The 25,597-nt window shown below is 35.5% G+C and overlaps 1 non-coding gene across 1 annotated transcript; it reads right to left on the bottom strand.

Moving 5' to 3' along the window:
• Window positions 1-794: 794 nt before the first annotated feature.
• Window positions 795-897, bottom strand: LOC132530085 (U6 spliceosomal RNA). Its single transcript, XR_009543648.1, has one exon. It is a non-coding gene; the product is annotated as a U6 spliceosomal RNA (small nuclear RNA).
• Between the last annotated feature and the right edge of the window lie 24,700 nt (window positions 898-25,597).

The following is a 25,597-nucleotide window of genomic DNA, read 5'->3' as shown; positions in this document are numbered from 1 at the left end:
ACCCTCCTGTAGAGACTGGGGGGTAAGGGTGCTTTCTTCCTTTTTGGTTACATTTCAAAGGGATGGCTCCCAGGCCCTTGAAAAAAATAGTCTTGGGTTGTAAAACAGGCAAAAGACTTTTTTAAAAGTTTCATTTCAAAGAGGCAGAGAAAGAATTTCTAATAACAAGTTTTCTAAAGTAAATGCTCTAGAAATAGGTCAGGGACCAAAAGTAAGGAAGAAGGCTGTGTAAATTTTAGTCAAGATGAAGGGAATATTAAGGCCATCTTGGTCAATAATATATGTGAGAGTGAAATTGGTGGGTCATAGATTATGCAAATATTCACCTTTAATAGGTACTGCCATACTGTTTTCCAAAGATGTTGTACTAACAGTATAGGCAAGTTCTGGCTACTCCACATCACTAAAATTTGGCATTTTCCCTCTCTTTCATTATAGTGATTCTCATGGGTATAAGTGGTATTTCACTGTATCCATATATTCCTATAATACTAATTAATTTTTAGGAGCTATGGGCTTTGAAATTATGTCTGAGGCCTTTTCATTATCTTCAGAGACTTCATTATGAGTTTTCTCCTTAGATAAGTTAACACGGTCAATTATATTAATAGAGTATCTAACACTGAACCAACCTTGCATTCCTAAATTTTTCATATTAAAATTTTTTATTTAGCTGTTGAATTATGTTTGATGATATCTTATTGAGGATTATTTCATCAATATTCATGAGTGAGAAATGTCTGTAAGTTTCTTTTTAATTCCATCTTTCTCAGATTTAGGGATTGATGCTAAAAAATTATACAGAAATATTCACAAATTTGCATGACATCCATGAAGAGGAGACAGGCTAATCTTCTCTGTATTGTTCTAATTTTAGTATGTTTACCCCTAAAGTGGACACATGTCCATTAAGTCCTTAATTTCAGGGAGTAAGTTGTTCACTTTGCTCTTTTATGGCTTTGTCTATTTTTTATCTATCCCGTTTCTTTTTTTACTATGGTTTATTTTCCTTCTTTTATATCTTCATCCCTTCATTGTCTATTCACTTCTATATATCCAGTGGCTTCAAGACTTTCTGACTTATAGTGGACATCTGATAAATATTTATCAAATTAATGGAGAGCTGAAGGAATAAATTTCTTCTATCATATTCAGCATATTGATTTTATGGGGGTTTATTTCTTTTGAGGTTTGTAAATTTTTTTCTTGTGAGCTTGGCAGAGGTTCTGTGGAATTTCAATATAAACTGTGAAGGAAAATGTTTGCTCTCTCAGGGATCTAAAATTTTCAATATCCTCAAACATTGTTATGTTTATTTCCTAGATCGTATTTCTATTATCATGTATATAGCATATATTTAGACTACATACTTGAGCATACTATAAGCCTAAATACTCTATTTCTTAATGGTAGTCATTCTGTTCTTTTACTCTAGATATGTAATGTATTTTTAACACTTCTCTAGGACTATATATATATATATATATATATATATATATATATATATATATAATAGATATAATTTAATGGCTAGGGCAGTACTTTAAGGATCTGAGCTTCATCCAGGTGACTTTCTTTAAGCTTTCCACTTTCTAGGCATCTAGAAAGTCACATCTGTCCATACAACAGTATTAGATTTTAGCCTTGACTAACTAGTGAAATACCCATGAACTACAATTAAAACACTTTGAGGTTGTTGGTCTAATTTTGTATTTTCTCTTTTTTGCTGGTCCCTGAAGAGTCACTTTATTTTTATGCTTGACTCTATATTTAACAACTTTCTGAATTACAATATTTTTCAGCTTTTCTCCATGTAAGGAAATAGCATATCTTTTTATCAGTTTGGTCTTCCTTATTTCTGGTAATTTATTTCCTAGTGATTCTCATGTTCACTTGAAATTTACAACCACTGAAGGGGGTAACTTAATGGTTTAATAAAATTGATCTTATTCTATTTATAACAGTGACATGGCATATGGCATTTCTTTGAATTTCTATATGTTCCTTAATGCAAAGAATTTTTAGCATGTTGGTATCCTGCATCAACAGAGTAGGTGTACAAATAGAAGACACAAACCATTAAAATGAACAAGATATTCCCAGAAAGATGTGAGAAAATGTAGTGAGGAGTAGTTTCTCAGAAGTCAAAGGAAGCTATAACTTCAACAAGAGGTAGTGATAAATAGAGTTGAATGCCACACAGAACTCAGGTTTTATAATGACAGAAAATTGTCTATTACAGTTGAAATATTAAGACCATTGACCACTGTTGAATTTAGCAATAGTTGTAATTGTGGAGGCCAAGGTCAGACTAATTTAGGTTAGAAAGTAAAAGGGAAGTAAATAAGCAGAGGCAATGAGTGATAATTACACTTTAGAAATATTTAGCCTTGGAGGAAAGGAGAAAAGTTGCCAGGTAGCTAGAATCGATCACTGGGATAGGAAAGACAAGATCATGCTTATAATTCTGAGAGTAAAGAAGCCATAGAACAGGAATGCAATTTATTAAGAAGAGAGATGGAATTATTTGTGAAGTGAATTGGCTGAGGGGGCAGTGGAGATTTGGAATAACCTTTAAATTATGAAAGAAGGCATACAAAGGCCATGATTTTGATGGTTACATAGCTGCGGCAGAACCCATTATTTGTTTACCCCAAAGATATTCTCCCTCTATTTACTTATTATATAAACCTTGATTTTATTAGGGTGCCAATGTACTCCACTGTAGGGCTGTTAGTCTTGCCATTAATGATTTAATTTAATTGTAGAACTATCTCCGTTTCTTAAACTTTTTGCAGTTCTGGTCAAGGAAGCAAAAAGTTAGGTCTTCTAGGGAGCTTCTGCGTAAGTTTTCCCTTTACTGATAAAAAGAGAAAACTTGACAAAAGATCCCTTTTGCTACTACCCAGATTCCTGACATCGAATATGACCGTTTTATACTTGAGCTATGGAAACCATTCTGAGACTATGAGGGAAGAGTACAAAGACAAACAAAAATCCAACAAAAAGAGAATGACAGAATGGAAGGATAGATGGAGCCAGATTCTTCCATAATATTTGTTAAGTCCCTGCACCAGACCTGCACCAGACCTGTTAAGCTATGTTCTATATTATTTACAGCCGAAAGATAACTGATTCGAGTCATAGAAACTTTCCTCTCAATAGTGGTTTGCTATTGTTCATGGAATTATTCAGTCAATTTGAAAGTATCGTATACTAAGTAACATCTCTATTTCATTATATTATGGGATTCTGAACTTATAAACTATCTCAAAAAAAAACCCAAACAGGTTTCACTTTTGTATTTCCACTTTTGTCAAGTAATAAAATTATAGCAAATTTAGTAATTAGTAATTCTCATTAAAGAAGATACTAGAATTGTTTTCCTTCATATTAGCTAGCTTCCCATTACTAACATGGATGAGATTTGATAAATGTTAGCTGAATAAATCAATCAAAGGTAACACATTCAATTATTATTATTATTTTTTGCAGTACGCAGGCCTCTCACTGCTGTGGCCTCTCCCGTTGCGGAGCACAGGCTCTGGATGCGCAGGCTCAGCGGCCATGGCTCACGGGTCCAGCCGCCCCGCGGCATGTGGGATCCTCCTGGACCGGGGCACAAACCCGTGTCCCCTGCATCGGCAGGGGGACAGGCGGACTCTCAACCGCTGCACCACCAGGGAAGCCCCACATTCAGTTAATTTTATGACATACTCTAAAATGCTTTACTTAGTTCTTTAAGATGAATGAATTCTAGCTCAACTATTGTTAGATGTTATTTTCACCCATTTTATGACAATTATTTTTTTCTTCCCTACCTTGTGGTTATCAACATATATGGCTCTCTTCTGCTAGTACAATCCAGGAAACTAAGTTCAGACAATTGGATATAAGCAGAATAATGTAGACAACTTTCAAGTCATATCTTTAGGTAGGAAACTGCATGCATTCCACTTCCTCCCGTTCTCTTTTCTTATGGACTGGAACATGGATGGAACACTACTAGCGAGTTAGCTTTAACCCTGTAAAGACTAGAGAAACAAAACAAAACAAAACCTTAAGAAACAAAACAAAACAAAACAAAAATCTGGATCCCTAATGATCTCATGGAATATTATAGCCTATTTGCCCTGCTTTGTTGTTGTTGTTTTAAACATATCATTTCCAATGCCCAGCCATTATGCAAGCCTCTTCTAAACTCAGATACCACCTGATGAAAAATAAAAGAGAAGGGAGTGTTTAGAGAAATCCCAAAAAGTTGAGTATTTCCCCCAATGAAATTGTATTAATCTGGAAGTGACTAGGTTATACTGAATCTGAAATGGTGGTGTTGTTTATCCACACCCTAACAGAAACGGAGGCCCCTAATAGAATTAAATTCAGTATGGAAGAATATTTCCACATTGCATTTTAAACTTGGGTACAGAGGGGAAGAAAAGACCTCTGTTTCATAAGAAGTGCTAGTAAGAGAAAACAGAAGGTGAATGGACAATTGACATTTATTTTGGAAAGTGTTCATCACAAAAAATGTGAATAAAGTGTTTAGGAGGCACGTAATAGGGAGAAATCAATAGAAACTAGAAGAATTAGAAGCATCTTTTAAACCTAATTGCTTCAAATACTTCTGATAACACTGTCACAGGTTGGGGAAAAGATGGTTAAATCCTAGGTATCATCCTCTTTTTGGAGAAGAAAGTTCAAGGAGCCTAAAAATTTGGAGACTGTCTTGGAGTTACTTGAAAGAAATAATTTCTATTGTGACTTTGACATTCACATTTATCTTAATTGCTTTGTATTTTTAATAGCAAATAATCATGTTTTAATACAATAAATAAGTATTGTGCCAAATACATTTCCTTAGAAATGAGACTAAACACATTTCTATAAACAAGCTACCTTAATACCTATCTTTGGAGTCTGTTGGCAGTTGTGCTAAAATGGAGGTTCCTTTGAAGGATGATCATGACAGAGACCAGATTCAGGAATGTTAAAACATAGCAAAGCCAGAAAATTTCTCCCTTGCCTACTGGTGCTTGGAACTCTAATTGAGAGTTTCCTAAGCACAACAGAAGACACATTGCTTCGATAGCACATGCCAAATGAAAACCAATAACAGCCATTCAAGCATTAATATCTCTTAGCTATTGGATAAAGCTTATCAAGGATCTAGAGGTGATTATATCCACTTGATTCTTCCTCTGTTTATGCTAACTAGGAGGTGGATAAAGGAGAAAAAGGAATCTGAATGCTGCATAAATGTAATAATGAGAGAAATAGCATGCACAGATTGTGACAATCCACTTGGAAAAAAATCCAAACTAATTTTGTTCTATTTCTTCTAAACCATCTGAGAGCCTTTCTACATTTACCAATACAGACCAAATTAACTGTGATTGAGTTTATGGAAAGATAGCAGCACATATGCAGATGAAAGCACAGACAGATATTTATGAAAACCTGGGTTTCTATTTTAAAAAAGGGAAAGTTGGTTGTTATTTTGAGGTACATTTAGTAATGCTTAAAAGTGGAAACTTTAAAGAATATGTCACGTATTCAAACATGCCACTTTTCCTCAGAAAGAAAGAAGCAAGTTAGAGAGGACAACGTTTAACAAATAGGCCATTGTTAATTGTTGGCTTTGGCTGGAACAGCCTTTTGTGTCCCCAGCTGTATGAATCACCTCTGCAATATGTCCCTTTTGTTTGCATACGGGGATTCAGTGCCTAGCTGGGAGTGGGGAAATGTGTGGAGAAAAACCTGTTACTTTGTTACCCTAGAACCAGATTGTTTCAAGTCTGTGTGTGCATATTTTATTTCAGAGCCTTTCCTTAAATCTTGGCTTTCTGTCCTTCTTTCTTGCATATTTCTGCCCATCCTAAAAGAAAAAAACCTAGTTTTGGACCAAAAATAAAATACATGTTATTAATAAATCAAATTCTGTAAATCCCATCTGTTTTTTCTTAAAATTGCCTGTGTAAGACAGAAAATATACTGGCCTTTTACATCACTTGCAAGCATATCTAATCTCTTTATAAAAATGTAGTTTCCACCATGCACTTCCATTTGTCAGTATGTGATTATGTCTCCATTTTATGGGCCTACAATCTGTGTCTATATTTACATAGAGAAAGTTTATGTTAATTCCAATTTACACATGTACAGTATATATACATTCATTAAGATAAATGTGTCCTAGGCATTTTTATAAGCAGTATTTTGTTAAATTCTTTTGAGGTTGGCACCGCTTTACCACTTCAGATATGGAAACTGAGACTTGGAGAAGTTAAAAGAAACTTATTCTTTCTTCTTTTTTTCTAAAGGAACTTATTCTCGCAAAGAGCTGTGTAGCACCACCGTTCATCTGCATAAAGACACCCTGGGGCATTGAGGCCATGCTGGGCTCTAGTGAGAAGTGGAGTCATATTTGAACTGAGGATGATAAGGAGTCAAACTGCTGTTCTTTCAATTACACCAAGATGCCAACACATCTCAAGTCTGAAATGTTCTGCTTTGTCACCCCAAATATAAAAGAAATGCTTTAAAACATTATTTTAAAAGACCGGGTCTCATAATAGAAACTGGGTGTTTCATTACTTTTTTTGTTTTTCAGTTTTGCCAGTTTAGGATCAAGTTTTTTATCTTCTGTTACAAATTTTATCCTTAAAAGTATATATGTTCACTATAGAAAGTCTGGATCATATCTAAATATACAAATAGCTCTGGCATTAAGATATAACCACTCTGAACTTCTTGCCTTATATACTTATCATATTTTTGCAAGGTACATGTGTCTATGGGTGTATGATTTTTCTTTTGGAAAATGTGTTAATAAATATAAACAGTTTGGTTTTTAATATGTGAAAGAGTTTTCATAGCATTGTTTTTAATTTTTAAATTTAATTTTTTTTATACAGCAGGTTCTTATTAGTTATCTATTTTATACATATTAGTGTATCTATGTCAATCCCAATCTCCCAATTCATGCCACCAACAGCACCACCCAGCCACTTTCCCCCCTTAGTGTCCATACGTTTGTTCTCTACATCTGTGTTTCTATTTCTGCCCTGCAAACAGGTTCATCTGTACCATTTTCTATGTTACACATATATGCGTTAATATACGATACTTGTTTTACTCTTTCTGATTTACTTCACTCTGTATGACAGTCTCTACATCCATCCACGTCTCTACAAATGACCCAATTCCTTTTTATGGCTGAGTAATATTCCATTGTATATATGTACCACATCTTCTTTATTCATTTGTCTGTTGATGGGCATTTAGGCTGCTTCCACCACCTGTCTATTGTAAATAGTGCTGCAATGAACATTGGGATACATGTGTCTTTTTGAATTATGGTTTCTCCACCTATATGCCCAGTAGTGGGATGGCTGGGTCATATGGTAATTCTATTTTTAGTTTTTTAAGGAACCTCCATACTACTCTCCATAGTGGCTGTATCAATTTACATTCCCACCAACAGTGCAAGAGAGTTCCCTTTTCTCCACACTCTCTCCAGCATTTGTTGTTTGTAGATTTTCTGATGATATCCATTCTGACTGGTGTGAGGTGATACCTCATTGTAGTTTTGATTTTCATTTCTCTAATAATTAGTGATGATGAGCAGCTTTTCATGTGCTTCTTGGCCATCTGTATGTCTTCTTTGGAGAAATGTCTATTTAGGTCTTCTGCCCATTTTTGGATTGGGTTGTTTGTTTTTTTAATATTGAGCTGCTTGAGCTGTTTATATACTTTGGAGATTAATACTTTGCCCATTGATTCATTTGCAAATATTTTCTCCCATTCTGAGGATTGTCTTTTCGTCTTGTTTGTAGTTTCCTTTGCTTTGCAAAAGGTTTTAAGTTTCATTAGGTCCCATTTGTTTATTTTTGTTTTTATTTCCATTACTCTAGGAGGTGGATCAGAAAAGATCTGGCTGTGATTTATGTCAGAGTGTTCTTCCTATGTTTTCCTCTAAGACTTTTACAGTGTCCGGTCTAACATTTAAGTCTCTAATCCATTTTGAGTTTATTTTTGTGTATGGCATTAGGGAGTGTCCTAATTTCGTTCTTTTACATGTAGCTGTCCAGTTTTCCCAGCACCACTTATTGAAGAGACTGTCTTTTCTCCATTGTATATCCTTGCCTCCTTTGTCATAGATTATTTGACCATAGGTGCGTAGGTTTATCTCTGGGCTTTCTATCCTGTTCCATTGATCTATGTTTCTGTTTTGTGCCAGTACCATACTGTTTTGACTACTGTAGCTTTGTAGTATAGTCTGAAGTCAGGGAGTCTGATTCCTCCAGTTCCTTTTTTCCCCTCAATAATGCTTTGACTATTCAGGATCTTGTGTGTCTCCAGACAAATTTTAAGATTTTTTGTTCCAGTTCTGTAAAAAAAATGCCACTGGTAATTTGATAGGGATTGCATTGAATCTGTATATTGCTTTGGGTAGTATAGTCATTTTCACAATATTGATTCTTCCAATCCAAGAACATGGCATATCTCTCTATCTGTTTGTATCATCTTTGATTTCTTTCACCAGTGTCTTACACTTTTCTGCATACAGGTTTTTTGCCTCCTTAGGTAGGTTTATGCCTAGGTATTTTATTGTTTTTGTTGCAGTGGTGAATGGGATTGTTTTCTTAATTTCTCTTTCTGATCTTTTGTTGTTAGTGTACAGAAATGCAGAGATTTCAGTACATTAATTTTGTATCCTGCAACTGTACCAAATTCATTGATTAGCTCTAGTAGTTTTCTGGTGGCATCTTTAGGATTTTCTATGTATAGTATCATGTCATCTAAAACAGTAAAACAGTGACTGTTTTACTTCTTTTCCAATTTGTATTCCTTTTATTTCTTTTTCTTCTCTGATTGCTGTGGCTAAAACTTCCAAAACTATGTTGAATAATAGTGGTGAGGGCTTCCCTCATGGCACAGTGGTTGAGAATCTGCCTGCCAGTGCAGGGGACGTGGGTTCGAGCCCTGGTCTGGGAAGATCCCACATGCCGCAGAGCAACTAGGCCCGTGAGCCACAACTACTGAGCCTGCATGTCTGGAGCTTGTGCTCCGCAACAAGAGAGGCTGCGACAGTGAGAGGGCCATGCACCGTGATGAAGAGTGGCCCCACTCGCCACAACTAGAGAAAGCCCTCGCACAGAAATGAAGACCTAACACAGCCAAAAGTAAATAAATAAATTAATTAAAAAAACAAAACAAACCAACAAAAAATAGTGGCAAGAGTGGACATCCTTGTCTTGTTCCTGATCTTAGAGGAAATGCTTTCAGTTTTTCACCATTGAGAATGATGTACGCTGTGGGTTTGTTGTATATGGCCTTTAATATGTTGAGGTAGGCTCCCTCTATGCCCACTTTCTGGAGAGTTTTTATCATAAATGGGTGTTGAATTTTATCAAAAGCTTTTTCTGCATCTATTGAGATGATCATATGGTTTTTATTCTTCAGTTTGTTAATATGGTGTATCACATTGATTGATTTGTGTATATTGAAGAATCCTTGTATCCCTCAGAAAAATCCCACTTGATTTTGCTATATGATCCTTTTAGTGTGTTGTTGGATTCCGTTTGCTAGTATTTTGTGGAGGATTTTTTCATCTATATTTATCAGTGATACTGGTCTTTAATTTTCTTTTTTTTTGTAATATCTTTGTCTGTTCTGGTATCAGGGTGATTGTGGCCTCGAGTGAGTTTGGCAGTGTTCCTTCATCTACAAGTTTTTGGAAGAGCTTGAGAAGGATGGGTGTTAGCTCTTTTCTAAATGTTTGATAGAATTCACCTGTGATGCCATCGGGTCCTGGACTTTTATTTGTTGGAAGATTTTTAGTCACAGTTTTACTTTCATTACTTGTGATTGTTGTGCTCATATTTTCTATTTCTTTGTGTTTCAGTCTTGGAAGGTTATACCTTTCTAAGAATTTCTCCATTTCTTCATGTTTGTCCATTTTATTGGCATAGAGTTGCTTGTAGTAGTCTCTTAGGATGCTTTGTATTTCTGCAGTGTCCATTGTAACTTCTCCTTTTTCATTTCTAATTTTATTGATTTGAGTTCTCTCCCTCTTTTTCTTGATGAATCTGGCTAAAAGTTTATCAGTTTTGTTTATCTTCTCAAAGAACCAGCTTTTAGTTTTATTGATCTTTGCTATTGTTTTCTTTGTTTCTATTTCTTTTTTTTTTTTTTTTTTTTTTTTTGCAGTACGCGGGCCTCTTACCGCTGTGGCCTCTCCCGTTGCAGAGCACAGGCTCCAGACGCGCAGGCTCAGCGGCCATGGCTCACGGGCCCAGTCGCTCCGCGGCATGCGGGATCCTCCCGTACCAGGGCACGAACCCGTGTCCCCTGCATCGGCAGGCAGACTCTCAACCACTGCGCCACCAGGGAAGCCCTATTTCATTTATGTTTGCTCTGATCTTTATGATTTCTTTCCTTCTACTAACTTTGGGTTTTGTTTGTTCTTCTTTCTCTAGTTCCTTTACGTAATAGGTTTGATTGTTTGAGGTTTTTCTTGTTTCTTGAGGTAGGCTTGTATTGCTATAAACTTCTCTCTTAGAACTGCTTTTGCTGCATCCCATAGATTTTGGATCATCGTGTTTTCATTATAATTTGTCTCTGGGTATTTTTGATTTCCTCTTTGATATCTTCAGTGATCTTTTGGTTACATTTTGCCCCCATGTACTTGTGTATTTTTACAGTTTTTTTCCTGTAATTGATTTCCAGTCTCATAGCGTTGTGGTCAGAAAAGATGCTTAATATGATTTCAATTTTCTTACATTTTCTGAGGCTTGATTTGTGACCCAAGATGTGATATATCCTTGAGAACGTTCCATGTGCACTTGAGATGAAAGTGTATTCTGCCACTTTTGGGTGGAATGTTTTATAAATATCAATTAAATCTATCTTATCTATTGTGTCATTTAAAGCTTGTGTTTCCTTATTTATTTTCTGTTTGGATGATCTGTCTATTGGTGTAAGTGGGGTGTTAAAGTCCCTTACTATTATTGTGTTACTGTTGATTTCTCCTTCCATGGCTGTTAGCATTTGCCTTATGTAGTGAGGTGCTCCTATGTTGGGTGCATACACGTTTATAATTGTTATATCTTCTTCTTTGATTGATCCTTTGATCGTTATGTAGTGTCCCTCCTTATCTCCTGTAAGAGTCTTTATTTTAAAGTCTATTTTATCTGATATGAGTATTGCTACTCCAGCTTTCTTTTGATTTCCATTTGCATGGAATATCTTTTTCCATCCCTTCACTTTCAGTCTGTATGTGTCCCTAGATCTGAAGTGGGTCTCTTGTAGACAGCATATATATGGGTCATGTTTTTGTAACCATTCAACCAGTCTTTGTCTTTTGGTTGGGGCATTTAAGCCATTTACATTCAAGGTTATTATCGATATGTATGTACCTATTACCATTTTTTAAATTGTTTTGGGTTTGTTTTTGTGGGTCTTCTTCTTCTGTTGTATTTCCCACCTAGAGTAGTTTTTTTAGCATTTGTTGTAAAGCTGGTGGTGGCACTGAATTCTCTTAGCTTTTGCTTGTCTGAAAAGCTTTTGATTTCTCCCTTGAATCTGCATGAGATCCTTGCTGGGTAGAGTAATCTTGATTGTGGGTTCTTCCCTTTCATCACTTTAAATATATCATGCCACTCCCTTGTGGCTTGTAGAATTTCTGCTGAGAAATCAGCTGTTAACCTTATGGGAGTTCCCTTCATGTTATTTTTCATTTTTCCCTTGTTGCTTTCAATAATTTTTCTTTGTCTTTAATTTTTGTCATTTTGAGTACTATGTGTCTCAGTGTGTTTCTCCTTCCGTTTATCCTGCCTGGGATTCTCTGTGCTTACTGGACTTGGGTGGCTCTTTCCTTTCCCATGTTAGGGAAGTTTTCGACTATAATCTATTCAAATATTTTCTCGGGTCTTTCTCTCTTCTCCTTCTGGGACCCCTATAATTCATATGTTGTTGCATTTAATGTTGTCCCAGAGGTCTCTTAGGCTGTCTTCATTTCTTTTCATTCTTTTTTCTCTCTTCTGGTCCCCGGCAGTGAATTCTACCATTCTGTCTTCCAGGTCACTTATCTGTTCTTCTGCTTCAGCTATTCTGCTATTGATTCCTTTCTGTGGATTTTTCATTTCAGTTATTGTATTGCTCATCTGTTTGTTCTTTACTTCTTCTAGGTGTTTGTTAAACATTTCTTGAATCTTCTCAATCTTTGCCTCCATTCTTTTTCCAAGGTCCTGGATCATCTTCACTATCATTATTCTGAATTCTTTTTCTGGAAGGTTGCCTATCTCCAATTCATTTAGTTGTTTTTCTGGGGTTTTATCTTGTTCCTTCATCTGGTACGAAGTTCTCTGCCTTTTCATTTTGTCTATCTTTCTGTGAATGTGATTTTCCTTCCACAGGCTGGAGAATTGTAGTTCTTGCTTCTGCTGTGTGCCCTCTGCTGGATGAGGCTATCTAAGAAGCTTGTGCAATCTTCCTGATGGGAGGGACAATTGGAAGGTAGAGCTGGGTGTTGCTCTGGTGGGCAGAGCTCAGTAAAACTGTAATCCGCTTGTCTGCTGATGGTTGGGGCTGGGTTCCCTCCCTGTTGGTTGTTTAGCCTGAGGCTACCCAGCACTGGAGCCTGCCTGGCTCTTTGTTGGGGCTAATGGAGGAATCTGGGACAGCTCACGCCAAGGAGTGCTTCCCAGAACTTCCACTGCCAGTGTCCTTATGCCCATGGTGAGCCACAGCCACCTCATGCCTCTGCATGCAACCCTCCAACACTAGCAGGTAGATCTGGGTCAGTCTCCTATGGGGTCACTGCTCCTTACCCTGGGTCCTGATGCTCAGACTACTTTGTGTGTGCCCTTCAAGAGTGGAGTCTCTGTTTCCCCCAGTCCTGTTGAAGTCCTGCAATCTCATCCCGCTAGACTTCAAAGTCTGATTCTCTGGGAATTCCTCCTCTTGTTGCCAAACCACCAGGTTGGGAAGCCTGATATGGGGCTCAGAATCTTCACTCCAGTGGGTGGACTCCTGCAATATAACTGTTCTCCAGTTTGTGAGTCACCCACCCAGCAACTAGGGGATTTGATTTTATTGTGATTGCGCCCCTCCTACCATCTCATTGAAGCTTCTCCTTTGTATTTGGATGTGGGGTATGTTTTTTGGTGAGTTCCAGTGTCTTCCTGTCGATAATTGTTCAGCAGTTAGTTGTGATTCTGATGCTTTCGCAAGAAGGAGTGAATGCACGTCCTTCTACTCTGTCATCTTGAACCAATCTTCCATAGCATTTTTATTTCATTTTATTTCACCATAAGGGTTATACCTGATATTTCAGCCAATCTTTTATTGTTTGGATTTTATGTTAAGTTCGAGTTTTCTATTTTATAAAAATTTCTCTGATGGCCGTTACTCATTCTAACACAGCAATGTTAGAAAGTATCTGTTTGCATACAGCCACAAGTGTTGGATATTATAAAGTGTTTCACAAAGAGGTAAAATATTTAGCTTTGGTTTTAACTTATATGTGATTGTTTATTATTATTAATAATTTTTTTCAATTTACTTGTTTCTATTCCTTGATTAGATCATCTATTCTTTTATTCACTTGGTTATGTTTGTTAATTTTTTAAAAGTGTACATATTTAGTGCCTATTTGAATACCAGGTTCTATTTAAGAGGAAATATACTTGGCCCCAACCCACATAAAGCTTACAATTTTGTGAGCCTGATAAACAACAAACATGAGAACGAATCCATTTTTTATAATTACAGATTTTTATAGGTTCCCTGAAAAGTGAATGGGATGCAGAGATAGAAATGAAAGAAGTACTTCTTAAAAGTACTTATATTTGAAGAAATAAAATATGAGCCTGCACAATATTTAAAATATACAAAAGTACATACTGTGAAAAATCTCTCTTCCAACTTTCTCCAAAATTTTATCTTCAGAGGAAATCAATATTCAATTATTTTCTCTATACTTTATTAGGGATATTCTGTGTATTTGTGTGTGTGTGATTAAAAAATAATAATAACTAACTTACTCACCTTTCCTCATTTTGTAATTTTTACTTAAAGGTTCCTCATCAGTATATATAGAACTGCCTCGGTATTTTCAATGGCTGCATATATTCTAACTACACTTCACTATATGTTGCAACTTAATTTACATAACCAATACTTGATTAAAATATTTCCTTTGATTTGACAGAAATGTTTGGTTTGAATTCTGTAGTAATATTTAAGCTATATTTCTTGTCAATATGTTATTTTTCTTCCTTTACAATATTAATATTTCTTTGTTTTGCTTACTTTTTTTGTGATAATTTGCACACTACATATTTTGTTTCAGAGGATACATGTATAACTCTAGCTGATGACATATGGATAATGTTCCAGTTTTAAGTAGTTTTCATATTACTAGTATTCATCATTCTCTTTAGAGAAATAAAAATGATATTTTTTATTTAATTTCTCTCATCTATAACTCAATTTTTTCCTGTTTACAAGTTTTTTTCTAACTTTTTACTTTTATATTTTGCAATATATTTATGCTTCTTTTATTTATTGCCTGTAAATGATGTATTTTTATTTCTAACTATAAAATAGATTTCTATTCAACTATTATTTATCATATAATTTCTTTCAAGTTGACTACTTTTTACACATAATTTCTCACAGAGATGTTATTTGTAAATTAAGTCCTATATTTAAATATAATCTATGCATTCTGTCAAGCTTTTGCTTGTATTTTTTTATTTTCAATAACAGCAACAGCAACAAAAATAAAAACAACAATAGGGATTTTGATTAGGCTTACTTTGAATCTGTAGATTAATTTGAGAAGAATTAACAACTTAATAATATTGAGTCTTCTGGTCCATGAGCATAGTGCATTTTCTCCATTTATTTAGATCTTTTAAAATTTTCTCCAGCAATATTGTATAGTTTCCAATGTATAGATCTTACACATATTTTGTAAATTTATCCCTATGCACTTTGTGATTTCTAATTCAAATGTAAATTATATATATGAATATATACATATATATTTAATTTCAGTTTCTATTTGTTTGTTGCTACTATGTTGCAAGTTGAAATGAAACTGATTTTTAATATTGACCTTGTTTCCTGTGTCCTTGCTAAACACAGTTATTGATGCCAGTATTACATTATTTTTGGAATTATCTATTTAGACAATCATGGCAGATGCAAGTATAAAGTTTTATTTGTTCTATTCCAATCTGTATGCTTTTTATTTTCTTTTTCTTGTCTTAGATGTAATGGATAAATTATTTAAAACACAAACTATCAAACTCACTCAAAGTAACCTAGATAACCTGAATAGTTTTACATCTATTCCAAAGTTAATTTCGCAGTTACAATTTTTTGGCTAGACCCTGTGGTACAATGTTGATAGAAGTGAGAGCAGCCACCTTATCCTTATTCTGTATCTTAGAAAACATTCATTCTTTTACCAGTAAATATCATATTAGTGGTAATTTTATTCCTGATGTCCTTTATCAGAATAAGAACATTTTATTCTATTCCTAAATATGCATAGAAATTCTTAAGTATGCAGCATGAATGAATGCTGAATTTTGTCAAATGCTTTTTCTGAATCAAGATCGTTTTTTTCAGTCCATTAAAATGGTGAAATAACTGACTTCTTTTCAAATGTTGAATTAACCTTGCATTCCTGCATTAAATCCCATTTGTTTATTAGGTATTATATTTTTATATATTTATTTATTTGATTTAATATGTTACTAAGTTTGTTTAAGCCAATGTTCATGAGAGATATTGTTTTGATTTTTTGTTTGCATTGCCTTTATTTGATTATGGTAACAGGTTAAGGTTGTTTTTGCCACAATATGGTAGTTTCCTTCATTTTGAAGTCCAGCAGAATGTCTCTCTAATGCCACACCTTTTTAAAAGGACTCATCAGTTTGAGTCAGACCCATCCAGGATAATCTCCTTTTTGATTAACTCAAAGGCAACTGATTAGTAACTTAACCATGGAAGCACTATTTTACCATATTCTCATGTCCCACACACATTCAGGGGAGGGGATTATACAGGGTGTGTACACCAGGAAAAAGTCTTGAGAGTGCATCATGGAATTCTGCCAATAGTATAGATATTCCCATCTACTTTAGAAGATAAAATTTATTTTATTTTCTCATTGATCACATGGAAGAGAGGATAGCCTTTATTTTAAAACTAGAAATAGAGAGTATCTTTTAAACATAAATTTTATGGAGGATGACTCTATAAAGTTTATGCATAATTGGGGATAGAGGAATAATAAGCAGCCAACTATTTGAAATGAAGGAGATAGAGAATTTAAGGAAGATTTAAGAGCATATGCCAAAGGCCTTGAGATGAGAAAAAACTGGCATATTTAAAGGAGGCCAGAATTAAGTTAGTGAGTCACTCATATGTCATCGCTAGGGAAGAGCTTTTCAAAGAGAGTGAATAAGTCTAAGCTGGGAACAAGCTTGGGGTGTTCAATGAACATACATGAGACTAATATGCAAAGGTAGCTAGGGGAAAGAAGAGTGGCAGAGGGAAAAAACAGAGTAGTCTGTAGGAACAATCCCATGAAGGATATTTTAAACATGGGTTGCAATTATTAATTATTTCTAAGGATAATGGTAAGTAATTAAAATTTTAAGCTGCGGGAAGGAGTGTGATCAAGTAAAGGTGTTACAAAGATTATTTTGGATGATATGTGGATAGTAGAAATCAATCTACTCCCTCAAAAAGAGGCAAGAGTAGAAGCTAATAGAAGAGTTAGGCTATTCTTGTAGTAAAAGAAAGAGAAAAATCATGACGATTGGATGGAAATTAGGAGATGTAGACAAATGTGATGTGTGATTTTGACTCTAAATCTCTGATTTTTCTCTACTTTTTAACTTGAGTATTTATTTTCTAAATTCTTCTGATTGGTAAATTCTTTTATGTATTAAAATATATGTCACATTTTGGTAGCTATTTTTGTATGCTATTTGACATTAGGTTTTATTCATAGCATTTTTGATAATGTTGTCAAATCAACACTCTTCTTGCTGTTAATTTTTTTATTGTGTAGCAATTGTACCATCACCTGTGCAGTCTGTGGTATAAGTTAAGCCATGTCAGTGTATTTAAAGGTACTAAAATACAATTACATAATATACTGTATAATATACTCTGTATCTAAGTGAATTATTTTAAAAATATATGATATAGTACTGGGCTGCCATCTGGGATTTTCAATGTAAGAGAAGCACATAAACCATTTTTCTGCCCTAAGATTTTTCAATGATGCAGAATCTACTTGAGTGTTTTTTGAAAAAAAATTTTAATTTAATTTTTGTTTATGAGAATAAAAATTAAAAATTTCAGGAATAATTTTATTGAATTATGCAAAAACATACACATACTGCCTTTGATTTTTAAACGTATGTATATTTGAAAAGTGAACTTTATTAACACTAGATGACAAAATTAAAAAAAAAATCTCAGTTTGTATTACATGGGTGTTTCTGGTGCCATAGGACTCACATATTAAAGATTACCATGATCTGCAGCACAGTGACCTTTAGAAAGAACTGAAAAAACTCATCTTTTCATTTAGGGCCTTACTTTGCAAATCCATAAAGAATGGCCTGAGGTCAGGTTCTGAATCCTCATCCCAGGAAGGAAGCAAATATATTTCCAATATTAACTGTAGTATTCTTTAAAAGTGACAAATGAATCTAGGTCTTATGAGTGTGGTAAACGTGCCTAGACATTTTTTGTGTTGAGGAAATTATTAACTGTGGATGTGAGCTCTGTGGGCTTTGTAAGTACAGATGCTCCTCTTCCCAAGTTCTTTCTTTAGGCCCATTGATAAGAAGCATTCCTTTGAACTGGAAAATTATTTGAAAAAAATATATTTCCAATATCCATGTCTGTCTTTGCCTCATCTTCCTTCCCCAGGAAATAGTAACTAATCCATTCATAGAAAGCTTACCGTCCATCAGAATATTGCAGGAGGGGCAGTCATGAGCCTGCCTCTTGCATACTACCTCTATCAATGACAAGAAGAAAGGAAGAGTTATCTTTCTGTCATTTATAGAAATTTCACTTGCTGAAATCACCCTGGGACAGATTCATTGTCAAGGCAGAGAAAGGGAATTGTGCCTTAAAGTTCCCATTTCTCCCTTCAGTTTAATTTTCAACCCCTTTCTGTCCTGCTAACTATCCCAGATTACCTCATGGTTCCCACACTGCTGTTTACTGTTGGGCTTGTCCATTGGGACATCCCTGCACTATAGCATTGGAAGGAGTGAGGAGAGTGAAGTCAGAATATTTATTTCCTTAGCTCCTTCTTTACAAGGTTGTATCCTTACCCTTACACTGAAGCTTACTGTTCTTTTCAATGTTTCTTAATCTATGTGACTCTATTCCTCTGGGTTCTAATAACCTATCCTTACATTTGCCCCTTTGGGCCTGGGATGATGATAGAAAATACTACTATACTTAGGGCCACTTCATCATGCACCCTAAATCTACATCTTTGTTAAATAGTCTCTTTTAAAGTAAGATCTCCTTGAATTACCGTATTTTGAATGTGACATCTGACACAGGAGTGCTGTCATTTCACAGCTTCCTAAAAGGAAGGAAAGGTGATCGGCCTTTTGAATCTATCCTCTGCTAACATTGAGATTCTCTTTTGCTTACCAACCTGGAGGATTCAGATTTTGTTTTATGATAAGAGTTAGCCTATTGTTATATTTATTTTAAGAACAGCATTTGTAATGAGGCCTCGCCCTTCCTGAAGTTGTCATTAAATAGTTAATAAAAGTGGAAACCCCTTACCGCTTGAAGCTCTATTTTACAACTTTCATCTCTGTTAATAAATCCTGCTTATCAAAGCTAGGACTAAATGGTCAATTGAGAGCTAAAAGCAAGAATCATAAGGTTGAATACAAGGCTATACATGGTAAGAAAACATGCTACCTATTTTAATCAAATACAATCCAGACCCTTGCTGTAGGTAAGTTGAGAATCTCCAGGTTGATGGAAAAACCTGCCCTCAAGCTCCTCATTCTCTGATGACTGGTTTCACCTCCTCAATGTCCTGGGCTCAGTGGCAAGTGGAATCTCTGCTACTGGCTAGTACTTGGGTCCCCTGGAGCTCACACCACTTCTCCCAGTCCCTAACTGCAGCTGAGACTGGGTTAGTACACCTAACTTCTAGAAATTTATAAGGAACATAAAAAAAATTGTAACATGTAACTATCTAAATATGGTATGCAACATTTATCTCATCCTTAACTTGAAGAAACTTATAGGAATATTTTCCTGACTAGTTATCAACACATGGAAGAGGCCTTATTTCCTATAAATGTTGGGATGACTCTCAAACATATCTGGAAATTTCAAAATAAATACTCAGAAAAGGTAGTCTCAGAAAGTCTAAGACATTTATTACCACTAGATTAAGGTCTGACTTTTGCTCAATTTAGAATCTCAAAAATAGAAAACCCCTTCCAGCTTAAGTCCCAGACCACTCTATCCATTGCACTCTAGCAAAATTTCTCAAACACATCAAGCATTCTCTAACCATGAGAACTTTACCTTTACTATTTCCTTAGCCTAGACCTCTCATGAAATATCCTCATGGATGACTCCTTCACTATAAAATAACACTGCTCATCTCTTAAATCATCAAGAGCTCCCCACCCTGTCGAGACACTCTCTAAAAAATACTTCCTTTCAGTCATTCTCAAGCTCTTTCTTCTGCTTCATTTTTCTTCACAGTACTTTTATCATTTTAAAAATTTATTCATTTATTTATTTATTATCTGTCTCTACACTAGAATGTAAGCCCCATGAGAGAAAGGCTCTTTTGTATTCCAAAACTACAATCTGGTACTTAATAAATCTTCAATAAATATTTGTACCATGAAAAAATAATCTGAAATTGAGATACATGCTGTCAATAGCAAAATGGTGATTTTATAATGGTATTAAAGTCTGATGATGATGATGATGGTGTGTGTGTAAAGAGAGAGGGAAATTTATTTTTAAGAAATTGGCTCACAAGATTGTAGAAGCTTGGTGAGTCCAAAGACGGATGGGGTAAATGGGCAGGCTGGAGACTCTGGGAATAGTTGCAGTTTGAGTTCAAAGGCATCCTGCTGGAAGAATTCCTTATTGCTTAAAAGAGGTCAGTCTTTGTTTCATTAATGCCTTCAATTTATTGGATGTGGCCTACCGACATTATGGATGATGATCTGCTTTAGTAAAAATCCACAAATTTAAATGTTAGTCTCAGCCAATAAAACACCATGATAGAAACATCCACAATAATGTTTGACCAAATATCTGAGCACTGTGGCCCAGCCACGTTGACACATAAAATTAACTATCACAGTAGGCTTGGGGAAGTAGCTATAACAGAGTAGTGATGGAATTACCAAGAATATGAAATCAAATACATTTTAACATAGAGTTGTCTATGGTTTGGCAAAACACAAGCAGTAGGCAAATGTAGTAATATTATGCTATTATGCTATTGTTATGTAAGTTAAAGTATAAACTAAGCTGCTATAACAAAAATTCTCTAATAGTGGCTTAAATAAAATGAAAGTATACTATTCTTTCTCATAATAGTTCAGGGAAGGTATGCAGATTCTGCTCTAAAAGTTCATTCAGGAACCTAGGCTGGTAGGTTGACACTATTCAACTTTCACTGTCAAACATGTAGTCACATGACTGCATTTATCTTCAAGGGAGACTGGGAAATATAGTGTGAGGTTGAGTAGATACACGCTCAGTTAAAAATAAATGAGGAGGGGTAATTACTAAAAGAATAATTGGGGAAATGCATCCTGGAGGATGGTTTGCAATTTCCACTCTCTGGTCTCTGATCTTAAAGGTGCCCATGCTCACTTTTCTGTCCCCACATGAGATCAATCTCCATAAGGGAAAGTAGTACATTATGAATGCAAAATCAGCTTTCCATTTGGAAAAGGTAAAAATAGGAGACATGGGAGTTACTAGTTCATATCAATGATGAACTTCTGCTGAACAGAAATTGCACAAATTCTCTGTCTTGGCAGTGGAACAAGTTTTCTTATTAGACACTGGTTCTGTTTTTTGGAAAAAGAGAACTTGGTCCATTGTTCTCTCTGACCTGTCTTGGCCCTTCAGATCAGTCTTCCTTGTTCATTATCTTCTGTGACTGTATTGGAGTGGGCATTACATAACTTTCCAGCTTTTGCAGCCCACTCCCTGCTGGTGCAGGTTTGAAAGTTCAGGAATAATTTTAGGACTCAAACAACCCATATGGGTTTTGAAGACTTGGCTAGATGATTCTTTGACAATATAATTTCCTTAAAAACTTACTTGACTTCAAGTTAATGTTGTTTCAATAACTCATGTACCATTTACCATACCAAAGTTAATTTTTGGACATAGTTCCCTAAAACTGTATTAAATACTGGCTTCTATTCCAGGATCATCCCTACCTCCCTCATTTTAATGGTTATAATCTGAAAAAATAGGCTAACAGACTAAGATATTCCCCTTAACCTGATCTTTACCAGCAGGTTAACTTCCATTTTCCTAGTTGAAAAGCCATAACGAGAGTTATTTGAGAAGTGTCTGGAGCATTACTTTCTACTGTTTGAATTAAACAAGCTGTTGATTTTTCCAACCCTGTCTGCTAAAAATTACTAGACTGTCTAACTGAGGCCAAAGGCAGATAAAATCTCCTTTACAGAATTCTAGTCTCTTCCATCTCTGCATGCAAATTTGTCAGTTTTTGACTGGGCTCATCTGTTTATTATAATACCTTGCTAAAAGCATTAAGGAACATCCAACACACTACAATGTTCTGTTTTCATCTCCAAGCCCCAGAATTACATTCTCTTTAAAGCATGCGATCTGCTTTCCAAGTTATTGCAGATGACAGTTTAAAATATTTGGCCAAGACATAACAAGGCTCATAGCTTTGCAGTTTGAAATATAGGTTTTCTTACCATCCACTGAGACAAAGCCCTATATATATTATATATATATATATATATAATATATATATATATTAATGGTAGTATAGTATTTCCATTGCCATTTTGGTATTATTTAGTGTGTAGGTTAAACTATTCTATCAACAGAACCCAAAATACTGTTGCTTAAATGAATTAGCAGTTTTTTTCTCTCTCCAGAAATAGTCCAGGAAGGGAGGGACCTGGTCCAAGAGGTCATCTAGGAACGTGGTTTGCCAGGGTGGTTCTCCATCCTCAACATGTGGTGTTCCTCTCTGGTTTTAAGAGCTGGTGTTTCTTCTATGCTTGGATGGGGCAGCTTACTGCACCTCTTCTGAATTTTAGACAATGGGAAGGGAAAAGTGAAAAGGTAAAATTTAGGCAGGAGGTTCTGTCTTAAATAAGATGATAAAGAAATTGCTTATGCAACTTCTCTATTTCAATCGATTAAAACTTAGTCATAAAGTAAACATAGCTGCAAAGGAGCATGGACTAAGTTAAAATCTGGAAAGTGTTTCTTTTAATGAAAGAAGATAAGGAGAATGGATACTGTCGAAGTTCCATGGATACTGTTCAGTCCATCAAAGGGCACTGAATTTCTGTTTGGACCTGATTTGGAGAAGATACTCTCAGAAAGGACTAGAGACAGAATAAAGTGTGAAATGTGTAGTGAAAACTTTCCTTCTTTAAGAAAATTTAGGGAGCGGAGTACTCTAAAGAGACCAAATGGAAAACCTGAATGGAGTGGGAGAGCTTTATTGCCTTAATAAAAATGACCCTCTCATGGTTCAAGTGTTAGACAAAGTGATATGGCACCTTCCATCAGTCAACAAACGTTTAATATTGGCTGAAAATACATACTCTGTTCAGGCTGAAAACACATTTGTTCAGACTGAAAAAGACGAACCCTCCAAGAGTTGACATTTCATTGAATGAACATATATTAAAAACACATATTTTGAAAAATTTTTAGAAATTAATTTCCAAAACTTCTCTTTCACTTTCCTTTCATTCTGTTTAATTACCAATTTCTTTTTCTTTGTGCAATTGCCCTTATAGCTTAAGAAAAATCATCAAAAGTGTTCATCTGAATCTGTAAGTTATATGTTTTTCTACCATTTCTACCCATTAATTACTTTATTCCATATAAGCTATTCTGGTGCACTCTTCTGAAGAAATGCTCTCAAGTTGTTCTGGGATTCAGTGTGAAGACAGAAGCTCCATAAATGATGGCAGACTACTGGCAAAATTATTTACTTCCTGGAAAGCAAGCAATTTTATTGCAAATCATTTTATGCTACTCCCTTCTCACCTCATCATTTAGAAAATAATGTCAAAGTTACATTCAACAGTATGCCAACACATATATATGGAATCTAAGGGAAAAAAAAAAAAGGTCATGAAGAACCTAGGGGCAAGATGGGAATAAAGACACAGACCTACTAGAGAATGGCCTTGAGGATATGGGGAGGGGGAAGGGCAAGCTGTGACAAAGTGAGAGAGTGCCATGGACATATATACACTACGAAACATAAAATAGATAGCTAGTGGGAAGCAGCCGCATAGCACAGGGAGATCAGCTCAGTGCTTTGTGACCACCTAGAGGGGTGGGATAGGGAGGGGGGGAGGGAGGGAGACACAAGAGGCAAGAGATATGGGAACATATATATATGTATTCACTTTGTTATAAAGCAGAAACTAATACACCATTGTAAAGCAATTATACTACAATAAAGATGTTAAAAAAATTACATTCAAATTACTTTAGATACACAAATTTATCAAAGCAACATTTATTCTACCACATACCCTATTTTCTGTTCATTCTTGTTACCAATGGACCAGAATTCTCACTTTACATTACCTCTCAAAGAAACAAAACACTTCCTGTTATACCCTGTGTAGAATCTGTGGTTGGTATTTATTACATCTTTACCATTATGTGAAAACAAAGATGTGTGTGTGTGTGTTTGTTTATATACCTGTGAAGGTTTACAAATACATAGAAAGTTTCTGAGAACATAAAAAGACTGGAAGCTATTGAGTTAAATAAATAACATTTTGTTCCATTTTAATGTTTAATCATGTAAGTGCATTTCTTTATCATTATAAATTTAATAATAAAAGTAACTTAAAACTAAAATAAGTTTACAATAAAACCTGTAAAATAAGCATATATATTTCATTTAACAATCATGAGTTTGTGTACAGATTAATGAAATAAATACCATCTGGTGAACCTGTTTAGTTAACACTATATGACTACAACATAGCAGTTTTGATGATATCAGTTTTGAGAAAATAGTGCTCTTTCATGTTCTATTTGTGGGCAATGACAAATAACTAGATACTTTGCTTTTCACCTATTTATCATTATATAGAGAGTGAACAATATGAGTTCTCAAGATTTGAGGAAAATATCAGCTTTTACCAGGTAATTTTAAGTCCATAAGCCTACATTGACTGACTACTATGTTTTAAGTATGGTGGTACTTGTAGGATATATAAAAAGAAGAAATTCATTAGTGTCTGTTTGCAGGTAGAACATAATATATGTATGATATGTACATGGTTATTAAGCAGAATAATATTATTTATGCTGTTAGTTATATAAAATTAGTTTTAGAAAACAGAGGAGAGATGACACTGACCTTGAGGATCTAGGAATTTATAAATCATGTGCACATGATATAAGCTTTGAAGAGTAGGGACAATTTAAAAATTAGAAATGTAAAGAGAAGTGATGCTAGCATTATGGTGGCATAAGTCCCTCCTTTTTGCTTCACCCCACCCCCAACACCTAAAATTTGGCTTGCATCCACAAACAAAAGTGCCTCTATGGGAGTGGTGGGATCCAACATGCTAACAACACATGAGGAGTCTAACCCAGGGGTCTCCAACCCCCGGGCTGTGGACTGGTACCGGTCTGCAGCCTGTTAGGAACCAGGCCACAGAGCAGGAGGTGAGTGGTGGGTGAGTGAGTGAAGCTTCATCTGCTGCTCCCCATTGCTCCCCATCACTCGCATTACCACCTGAACCATCCACCACTGCCCCCCCGCCACCTGGTCCGTGGAAGAATTGTCTTCCACAGAACCAGTCCCTGGTGCCAAAAATATTGGGGACCACTGGTCTAACCCACCTGTGCATCGGGAAATAGGCAGACAGATCTTGGACCAGACTGTGGAACTAGCAGGAGCCTGTTAACTGATTCAGATTCTCTTGCCTCTGGCGTGTGAGCACCTGGAAAACACTTCCTTGGGAAGCTACCCATGGATGACAGAGACCTTGTAGAAGTCAAGATTTCCAGAGGAGAAGTTTCAGTACTCAGTGGAGAAAACAAAACAAAACAAGTTTGGAGACATTGGAGTGGGTAAAGAAACTTTGACAGCCATCTTCCCTCTCCTCAAGGTGGTACAACTTAGAGCTAGATGAGGCCCATGATCTCTCCCATGGGGTAAAGAGAGAAAGTGAATGAATGCTGGAACTCCCCATCTGTGTGGGATGCTGCTAAAGAAATCAATTTCTATCCTTCTGTGCCCAGAGTATTAAAGCAGGAAATCCATGAC

This window comes from Lagenorhynchus albirostris, chromosome 11, assembly GCF_949774975.1.
Source record: "Lagenorhynchus albirostris chromosome 11, mLagAlb1.1, whole genome shotgun sequence".
NCBI lineage: Eukaryota > Metazoa > Chordata > Mammalia > Artiodactyla > Delphinidae > Lagenorhynchus > Lagenorhynchus albirostris.
This window is presented reverse-complemented; position numbering and strand designations above follow the sequence as displayed.